A 10789-nucleotide genomic window follows, 5' to 3' on the forward strand; every position below is an offset into this window, starting at 1 on the left:
AGGGCCTCTCCCCGGTGTGGTTCATTTGGTGGATGATCAGCTGGGACCTCTGGTTGAAGCCCTTCCCACATTCCCCACACTTGTATGGCCTTTCCTCAGTGTGGGTGTTCTGGTGACGGATCAAGTGGGAGCGTCGGCTGAAGCTCTTCCCACATTGCTCACACTCGTAGGGCCATTCCCTGGTGTGGATCCTCTGGTGGCTGATCAGGTTGGATCTGTCACTAAAGCTCATCCCACATTCCCCACACTCGTAGGGCCTCTCCCCAGTGTGGATGCACCAGTGGGTGACGAGGTGAGAGTTTTGCTTGAAGCCCTTCCTGCAGTCGGGGCAGTGGAAGGGCTTCTCATCAGTGTGAATCTGCTGGTGCCTCAGGAGATGGTAGCTGGTCTGAAACCTCTTCCCACACTCAGGACACTCGTAGGGCCTCGTATCCCCATCCTGAAGCTGCTCACGGACCACCAGATCCAAGTTCTGGCTGAGGCACTGTTCACCTTCCTGGCAAAGGGTGGGTCTTTCCTCCTCAGAGCACCCTGGGATGGGTTTGGAGCCCCTCCTCCTTAGGGATCTCCACGGCTTTTCCTCCCTGTTTGATTCCTGTGCTGTGGAGCTGCTCAAAAAGACCTCTTCCACGAGGTTCTGCCACGGGGATTTGTCCTCCCTGTTCTCCATGCTCAGCTCCTTGTCTGGGGGAGGAAGGACAAGGAGTGGATGGGATTTGCCTCCATGCCAGAGGGAAGGGGAAGGAGAACCTCCCCACCCATCCCTGCCAGGACGGCGTCAGCAGTGGGGTTGTCCTGCAGCCAGGGGCCAGGCTGGGCTGGGAGATGGAGCAGGAGAGTGGGGGAAAGGGCACTGACTTCCTCCTCACCTACCTGGCTGTCCTAGGGCATCTTCCTCTTCCTCGCAGCCTTCTCCTTCATCTGGCCAAGGTTTGGGAATGAGAAATCCTGGTTTGGGGAAAAACATGGGATTGAGCATGTTCAATTTGATGGTTCCACTGCGCAAGTCCATCTCTGGAGGTCACTGCCCATCTGGGGTCCATAAAAACCTTCCAAACACCTAGATTCAGCCCTGAAAATGCCTCCCAGGAGCTCCTTGTTTCTGGTCTCTCCCCTTTGGTGTTCAGGGGTTCCCCCCTGTTCCAGATGCTGGGGGTCACCCTTGTATTGGGGGTCTCCATCTACTCAGTCCCTGCCCTCCCCAGGCTGCTGGGAGTCCCACAAATCAAAAAAGTTCCCCCTTCTTTCATCTCCCCATTTTGGGATGCTGGAGGTTTTAGGGTCCCATGGTCCCTTCTTCCCTCATTCTCTGCCTTGGGGTGCAGGGGGTCCAAGGAGTCCCCCCTGCCCCTCTCCAGGCTGTTGAGGGTCCCGCCAATCGTGACATTCCCCCCTCTCTGGGCTTCCCCCTTTGGGCTCCTGGGGGACACAGGGCTCTGCTCCTCCAGGCTGCCTCTGCCAGCAGCTGCCACTGGGAGCCCCCAATGTCCCCCCCCAAGGGGCATTTTCCACTCAGCTTTGGAATTCTTCATTCTCCAAATATCCCCCCCCCAAAACCCCAGCCCAGGGACCCCCCAGGATATCTGGGCCCAGCTCTCCCTCCACGGTCACCTGTGGGATGAGGGGTGATGATCCCATGGGTGGGGGGCTGCAAATTCAGGGAGTGCTCAACCTCCTTGTGCCTTCTCCTTTCCCTGATCCTCCTTTGTCCATCCTCTTCCTCCTGCCCCTCCCTCTTCCAACCCTCCTCCTCCACATGGCTAACCCCACCTCCTTCTCCTACTTCCATCCCTTCTCACTCTCCTTCTTCATCCCTCCTTTTCCCCTCGTCCTCCTCCTCCCCCAGGAGCAGGCACACCCCGGGTGCCCCGTTCCCCAAGCCCTGGCAGCCCGCGGGAAGAGCAGGGATGGAGCCAGGACAGGTCGGGATGGGCAGTGCGGGGCTCTCGGCTGCTCCCACTCACTGAGGCCAGGGGGAACTCGGCCCAGGGAAAAGGAGAGGGAAACTGGGAAAACTGGGGGCTGCAGATACAAACTGGGCCTTGCTGGGGACACTGGGCCTTGCTGGGGGCCCTGGCTGGGGACTGCCAGCCCTTGGGGCTCCTCTCGGGAGATCTGGGATGGGGGGAAGGCAGAGAGGGGTGGGGGATCCCAGGAGTGGCATCACTGGGAGGGTCTGGTTTGTACTGGGGTAATTGGAACATTAAAGGGGAACTGGGAATGACTGGGAATTACTACAAGCATGCTGAGGGCAACTGGGATATACTGGGTGTGTCTGTGACCATAATGGAGGGACTGAAACCACACTGGGAACAGCTGGAACCACACTGGGGAGAACTGGGATCACACTTGGGGGTGACTGGGAGTGACTGGGACTGCACTGGTGGCAACTGGGCATGACTGGGACTATGCTGGGAGGGATTGGAATCATCTATGGGTGACTGGGACTATAGTAGGGGCAACTGGAAGCAACTGGGCCCACAGTGGGAGGGACAGGGAGTCACTCAGGACATGGCTGCAATAATAATGGGAGTATCTGGGAGGTACTGAGGTCATACTCGGGGTCACAGGAACCATCCTGGGGTCATACTGGGAGGGACTGGGTGCAACAGCTCATACTGGGAATGACTGGGATTGTAGCAGGAGTGACTACAAGTCCTACTGGGATCATCCTTGGAGCTACTGGGATTACAGCAGGTGTGAATGGATCCTGACTGGGGATTACTGGGAGCTACTGAGCCCATGTTGGGAGGAAAATGTGGACACATTGAGAGCAGCTGGGATCAACTGGAAGGTACTGGAACCATGCTGAGGGGACTGAGACTACAACTGGGGAAACTGGAACAATACTGGGAGTAACTGGGAACACACTTGGGGCAACTGAGAAAAATTAGGACCATGCTGGAGGCAACTAGGAGAAACTGGGAAAGACTGGGATCATTCTGAGGCAGTCAGAATCTTACTGGGGCAACTGGGAGTGACTGGGAAGGACTACAAGCATGCTGAGGGAAACTGGGATATACTGGGAGTGTCTGTATTGTAGTGACTGGAACCACACTGGGAACAGCTGGGATCATGCATGGGACAAATGGGACCATGCTGGGGGAAACTGGGAGTTAATGGATCCATTCTGGGGGCTACTGGGCATGACTGGGTCCCTGCTGAGAGAGACTGGGAATATTCTAGGGGCAAATGGGGGCAATTTCAATCATACTGGGAGGAACTGGGAACAACTGCAACTATTCTGGCAGCAAATGGGGTCATACTGGGATCACAGTGGAAGCAGCTGGGTCCACTCTGGGTGAGACTGGGATCACAGTCAGGGTGACTGCACTCATGCTGGGATTGACTGGGAGTGGCTGTGAACGACTGGAATCACACTGAAACAAATGGGGAGGAACTGGGAATGACTGGGAACATTCTAGAGGTGACTGGAATATACTGGGAGAGACTGGAAGTCATGGGGATCCTACTGGGGGCAACTGGGGTCATGCTGGCACTGACAGGGAGAGACTGGGATCACACTGGGGGCAACTGGCATCATACTGGGATTAGAGTTGGTGTGAATGGACACTGCCTGGGGGTTACTGGCAGCCACCAGAGCCAACAGGAAGAGCTGGAGGTCATGGGGCAACAGCATAGCTATGGTGTAGTCACCATCACAGAAACGTGGTGGGATGACTCACAGAGCTGGAGCACTGCACTCGATGGCTACAGGCTCTTCAGAAGAGACAGGAAAGGGAGAAGAGGTGCAGGGGTGGCCTTTTATATTAAAAAAGGCTTTGGCACCATAGGTATTGAAACTAATGAAGATGGAGTTCAATGCCTATGGGTGAGAATTAAGGGGAAAGCCAACAAGGCTGACATCCTACTGGGAGTCTGTTATCATCCACCCAACCAGGAGGAAGAGGTGGACAACTTATTCTATAAGCAGCTGGAGAATGTTTCAGGATCATCAGCCCTTGTTCTTGTAGGTGACTTCAACCTGCCAGACATCTGTTGGGAACTTAATACAGCAGAAATGAGGCAGTCCAGGAAATTTTTAGAGTGCATGGATGATAACTTTTTGTCACAGCTGGTAGGTGAGCTCACCAGGGGAGAGACGATGTTGGATCTGTTGTTCACAAATAGAGATGGGCTGGTGGGAGATGTGGTGGTTGGTGGACGACTGGGGCAGAGTGATCATGAAATTATAGAGTTCTTGATAATGGGTGAAATCAGGAGGTATACCAATAAGACTTTTACATGTGACTTCCGGAGGGCAGACTTTGGCCTATATAGGAGACTTATTCAGAGAGTTCCTTGGGAAGCAGCCCTTAAAAACAAAGGAGTTCAGGAAAGGTGGGTGTTCTTCAAAACAGAGATTTTGAGGGCACAGGAACAGACTGTCCCTGTGTGCCGAAAGATGAGTCGACGAGGCAAACGCCCAGCCTGGATAAGCAAGGAGGTTTTGGATGAACTCAGGAATAAAAAGAGGATGTATCATTTTTGGCAGGAGGGACAGGTCCCTCGGGAAGTATTTAAGGGGGCTGCTAGAGAATGTAGGAAAAAATTTAGGGAGGCCAAAGCTCAGTTTGAACTCAAAATGGCAACTTCTGTAAAGGACAATAAAAAATGTCTCTATAAATACATTAATGGTAAAAGGAAAGGTAAGGCCAACCTTTGCTCTCTGCTGGATAAGGGAAGGAACTTAGTAACTGCAGATGGGGAGAAGGCAGAAGTGCTTAATGCCTTCTTTGCCTCAGTTTTCAGTGGGAAGACAACTTGCCTACAGGAGAACTGTCTTCCTGGGCTGGTAGATGGTGTCAGGGAGCAGAATGGTGCCCCTGTTATCCAGGAGGAGGCAGTCAGAGAACTGCTAAGCTGCTTGGATGTTCGTAAATCTGTGGGCCCAGATGGGATCCATCCCAGGGTGATGAGGGAGCTGGCAGATGAGCTTGTGAAGCTGCTCTCCATCATTTACCAAGAGTCCTAGCTCACTGCTGAGGTTCCAGGTGACTGGAAGCTGGCCAGTGCGACACCCACTCACAAGAAGGGTGGGAAGGAGGATCCCAGTAATTATAGTCCAGTCAGCCTGGCCTCAGTACCCGGTAAAGGTAATGGAGCCGTTTATATTGAGTGTCATCACGCAGCACCTACAGGATGGCCAGGGTGTCAGAGCCAGCCAGAACAGGTTTAGGAGGGGTAGGTCATGTTTGACCAACCTGGTCTTCTTTGATGACCAGATGACCGGCGTGGTGGATGCAGGAAAGGCTGTGGATGTTTTCTGTTTGGGTTTTCAGCAAGGCCTTTGACACTGTCTCCCACAGCACACTCCTGGATAAGCTGGCAGCCCACGGCTTGGACAGGAGCACTCTTTGCTGGGTCAGGAACTGGCTGCATGGCCAGGCCCAGAGAGTGGTGGGGAATGGTGCTGTATCCAGCTGGGGACAGTCACAAGAGTTGTTCCTCAGGGGTCTGCTCTGTTCAATATTTTCACTGATGACATGGATGAGGCTATTGAGTCTTTTATTAGTAAATTTGTAGATGACACCAAGCTGGGAACATTGGTTGATCTGTTGGCAGGTAGGAGGGCTCTGCAGAGAGACCTGGAACTGTTGGGTCAATGGGCAGAGTCCAACAAAATAAACCTTAATGAGTCCAAGTACCGAGTCCTGCACTTTGGCCACAATTACAAGTCCTGCAGTGCTCTAGGCTGGGGATGGTGTGGCTGGACAGTGCCCAGGCAGAAAGGGACCTGGGGGTACTGCTCGACAGCCAACTGAAGATGAGCCTGCAGTGTGCCCAGGTGGCCAAGAGGGCCAATGGCACCTGGCCTGGATCAGGAATGGTGTGGCCAGCAGGAGCAGGGAGCTCATGCTTCCCCTGTACTCAGCACTGGTGAGGCCACACCTTGAGTGCTGTGTCCAGTTCTGGCCCCTCAGTTTAGGAAGGACCTTGAGACGCTTGAACGTGTCCAGAGGAGGCAACGAGGCTGGTGAGGGGCTTGGAAAACAAGCCAGATGAAGAACGACTGAGGGAGCTGGGGGTGTTTAGCCTGGAGAAAAGGAGACTCAGAGGTGACCTTATCACTCTCAACACCTTCCTGAAGGGGGGTTGTAGACAGCTGGGGGTTGGTCTCTTTCTCCAAGCAGCAACTGACACAATGACAGGACACAGTCTTCAGCTGCGTCGAGGGAAATATAGGTTGGATATTAGGAAGAAGTTTTTCACAGAAAGAGTGATTGAATCCTGGAATAGTCTGCCCAGGGAGATGGTGGAATCACCATCCCTGGATGTGTTTAAAAAGAGACTGGATGTGGCACTCGATGCCATGATCCAGTTGAGGTGTTAGGGCTGGGTTGGACTCAATGATCTTGAAGGTCTCTTCCAACCTACACATTCCCTGATTCTGTGATGGGACCCCTGACTGGGGTTACTGGGAGCTAAGAGATCCACACAGGAAACCAGCTGTGCACACACTGGGAGGAACTGGGAAAAACTGGGAATGATAGGATGCATACTGGTGACAACTGTGATGTACTGGCAATGACTGGGATAAAACTGGGGGCAACTGAACCATTCTGAGGGAACTGGGAGTGCCTGGCAATGACTAAAAAAAGGTTCAGGGCAACTGGGATATACTGGGAGTGCCTTACACCATGCAGGTGGTGACTGGGACCACATTAGGAGCCACTGGGAATGTGCTGGTGGTGCCCTGCCAGCTCCAAACACCCCAAACCCAGGGACCCCAAACCCGGGATATTTGGGGCGAGCTCCCCCTCCCCGGGCGAAGGAGCTGCAGAAAGAGAGCAGTGAACACACCTGGGGCTTCCTCTGCCTCCTCCTCCTCCTCTGTCCCTCCTCTTCCTCCTCCTCCTCCCGGCCGGGACACGCTGGGGCAGGCCTGGGTCACTCCAAACCGAGCTCGGGGCACAGTAAGTTTGGGGGGAACAGTGGGAAGGGGGTGGGAGAGGGGGCACAGGGGGATCTGGGCCCACCGAGGGTCCCCCAGTTCACCCCAGTTCACCCCGAGCCCCGTCCCGGCCCCCCCAGGCCCCTCCGCAGCCCCGGCTGAGGGGGGGGCTCGGCCCAGGACCCGCCGTCGTTCGGGGCTCCCCCGAGAGCAGCGACCGGGAGAGTTCCCGGCTGGGAGAGGCCCCGGCAGGGGAGGGGATCTTGTCCCTCTTCGGGGCCTCTAAAGGTCTTCTGGCCCCTTTGAAAAGGAGTTTTTCTCTTTTTAAGGTTTTTTGGGGGGGATCCCAGCACTACCGGGGTGTTTTTTCCTCCCCATTTTAGGGTGTTTGTGGGGCCACAGCCCCAGAAGCCCCTTTTAAAGGTTGATCATGACCCCTTTAAGTGACATTTTATAGGGGATCCCCCATTCCAAGCCCCTGTGGGGGATGTTTTGTCCCCCAGGGTGGATTTTTGGGATTCTCTCTCCCATGGCCGCTTTAAGAGATGCCTGTTGTCGGTTCCCAGGAAAACTCCCCTTAAAAGGGCAACAGCGCTCCCGGTGATTCCGGCAGCGGAGCCCTGAGGAGGTTGGGGGTCCCAGGGGGGATTTGGGGGTCCCGGGAGAGTTTGGGGGTCCCAGGGGGGAATTGGGGTCTCGGGAGAGTTTGGGGGTCCCAGGGGGGAATTGGGGGTCCCGGGAGAGTTTGGGGGTCCCAGGGGGGAATTGGGGGTCCCAGGGGGGAATTGGGGGTCTCGGGAGGGTTTGGGGGTCCCAGGGGGGAATTGGGGGTCCCAGGGGGGAATTGGGGGTCTCGGGAGGGTTTGGGGGTCCCAGGGGGGATTTGGGGGTCCCGGGTGATGCCGATGATGGCGATGGGGACCCCGTGCTGGGTATAAACATTTGTGGGGAGTTCCCGGGGAGGTTTTGTGGATCCCGGAGGTTTTTGGGGTCACGGTGGATTTTTGGGGGTTCCCGAGGGGGGTTTTCAGGGGTCCCGAAGGGGGGGATTAGGCGATCCCAGCGGGAACCCAAGGCTGTTTTGGGGAACCTGGCGGTGACAGAGATGGGGACCCCGTGCCGGGTCTGAACCTTCTCACGGGGGTCTGGGGGGTGTTGGGGGGTCCTGTGGGAATTTTGATGTCCTCAGAGAGTTTTGGGGGGTTCTTTATGGGGTTCTGCGGTCTTGGGGAGTTTTTGGAGGGTCCAGGGATGTTTTTGGGATTCCGGGGAGGTAGGGGTGTTGGGGGGAGGTTGGGGTTGGGGGTTCCCGGGAGGTTTTGGGGGTCCCTGGGCGGTGCCGGTGACAGAGCTGGGACCCCGTGCCGGGTCTGAACCTTCTCACTGTGCACGGGCTGTGTCAGCGTGTTCAGGGAGATCCTGGGGCCCAGGGATCACCCCAAATCCCAGGGGACCCCAAATGCCCAGGGAGCCCCTGCAGTGCCCTCAGCGCTGGATCTGCTGCAGGCAGGGGGGCACCAGCACTCGGCCCCCACCCCCCACCATCACAGGGGGGCAGAAACGGGGGAGGGGCACGGACAGGTCGGGGGGACCCCCAAAGTCCTGGGGGAGGGGACACGGGGGGACTCCCAGGAATCCCCGTGGGGGGATGAAGGGGGACCCAGGAGGAGTTTAGGGGGGCCGGGGGGGTCATGGGGGGACCCCCAGGAGTCTTGTGGGGGTGGGGAGGGCAAAGAACAGGGCGACCCCCAGGATGGGTTTGGGGGGGATCTGGACTGGAGCTTCCATGGCAGTGGGATGGGGATGAGATCAGCCCATGGAACTCCATGGGAATGGGATGGCAGTGAGATCAAGCTACAGAATTCCCATGGGAATGGGACAGCAGTGGGATCCATCCATGGAGGTCCCATGGGAATTCCCATGTTCCCAAATTTTGCCCTCCCAAATCCCACATTTCCAAATCCCACATTCCCATGGGAATTCTACCCTCCCCCCCTTTATTGCTCCAGTGCCTCCCGCCCTTATCTGACACATTTCTGGAAACATTCCAGGCAGGTGTGCCCCAGGGGATTTGTCAATTCCTCAGCCTGGATCTCCTCCTGTTCCCAGCGCCTCTTGGTGACCTGGGCAGCGCTGTGGCCACCACGAATTCCCCGGATCCCCGGGGGTTCAGGGGGAATGCCAGGAATGGGAGTGACTGGGCTGTACTGGGATCCTACTGGGATCATACTGGGAATGAGCAGGAGCAGCAGGATGGCTCCAGCACTGGGGCTGGGGGCGCTCCTGGGGGGGCCTGGGGAGGTGGGACCCCCGGCCTTGGGACCCTGAACCGCCATTCCCAGCCCCGGGACCCCCCTGCTCCCCTTATCCTGCACAGGACCCCCTGAATCCCCATTTATGAACACCAAGACCCCTTGCTCCTCTTATCCTGCACAGGGACCCCCCTGAATCCCCCATTTCTGAACACCAGGACCCCCTGCTCCCCTTTTCCTGGCCATCCCGTGGCTCCCAGCCTCCAGACTTCTCATGTGCTTGACTTTGGGATGGCACAAAGGTGGGTGTGGGAGGGGAAGGGGAATTCCTATGGGAATGTGGCATTCAGGAAGGGGGAGACTAGGGAATGCAGGAATTCCCAGGGAGTTTGCATGTCTGGATCTCACTGTCCACCCTTGTTTATGCTTTTGGCCTTGAAAGGTGTCCTTGGTTCTCCAGAGAAAAAGGATTTGTTTTGTCTACCTGCTCTGTGAACAGAGCTGACTGGCACTTCATATGAGGCTCACAGCTACATCCCTGGGCAGCACAGAATCTGCAAATATGAAAACTAAAGCTTAAGGCATCATTTCCCCCCTTTAGAGGCTTGACAAGGCCTTTTCTGTGTCGAGTCTCTATACTAAATGTTTACTAATAATAGGTATTCAATAACAAATAAGTAACTAACAATAGTGAACAGCTAGCAGTAATGAACATTTAGCCATAGATAAATATCTAGCAATAAAAAAAAAACAACCCTAAATACCAGTAATAAACATCTAACAATAGTATTGTCTTGTACAGTTAGGTATCATACAAAGAAGAAGAATGATTTTTGTGCACAGTTCTTTAAGTACAGAGGAGAAACCATTTAAAGCATGTTTTCGTCTGCATCAGTCTCAGTCTCTGTTTTTACAGTTGTTTCAGGAGCAGGAGCTCTCTTAGCTCTGGAATAGTCAGTCCAGGGTCCTTTGCAGCAATGTTGACCGTGATGAGAGTGGTCAGCAGAACTGGCTTGTAGAGGATCATTGTCCCACCACTAACACAGGCCAGTCTCCAGGCTGGAATGGATGCACAGGTGTGTCGAGTCCTGTGGGTCTGGTTAGCACCAGGTAAGTCTGGAGCTTCTGCAAAGTGCAATCTAAACCCATTAGACATCTCTATAAATCAAGTTTCCCCTTCATGGGAATTTCACCAAAAATATGTGGGATCTGATCTGGTCTGCCATATAGTATTTCATAGGGACTAATGTTATCCCTCTTTGCATCATAACTCCACAGAATCTATTGCCAGTAATCTCCAGGAAGATCCCCTGCTTTTGTTACTCCTAATCCAACTCTTTTCCTCGTGTCAGGGTTGTTTTTCCAGCAGATTTCTCATGAGTGATTGTATAATGTCAGTTATTCCCTTTCCTATTACTACCTTTTTCAGCTGTTTCAGGAGGTTTTCAACACCAAAATGTGTGTTTTCATGTTCTCTTTGAGCCAGCTCTTGCAGGATCAGAGTGGGATTACAACCTGATTTGCTGGTGTAACAGCCCACCCACCTTCTGTGATCTCAGCTTTAAGAAACTTGATTAGTTTGTGGCCTGCTTGGTCATATTTTGGGCTGAACCCTGACAAATTAATCTCTTTCTGTGGAATT

At 54.6% G+C, this 10789-nt stretch overlaps 1 long non-coding RNA gene across 1 annotated transcript; it reads right to left on the reverse strand.

The window, feature by feature from the left end:
- Positions 1–221: 221 nt before the first annotated feature.
- On the reverse strand, positions 222–6832 carry LOC310921327. Its single transcript, XR_014592112.1, has 3 exons — positions 6805–6832; positions 870–948; positions 222–684 (listed from the first exon to the last, which is right to left on the reverse strand). It is a non-coding gene; the product is annotated as an uncharacterized lncRNA (long non-coding RNA).
- Between the last annotated feature and the right edge of the window lie 3957 nt (positions 6833–10789).

The sequence above is a fragment of the Zosterops lateralis genome, assembly GCF_965231275.1.
Source record: "Zosterops lateralis genome assembly, chromosome: 33".
Lineage (NCBI taxonomy): Eukaryota > Metazoa > Chordata > Aves > Passeriformes > Zosteropidae > Zosterops > Zosterops lateralis.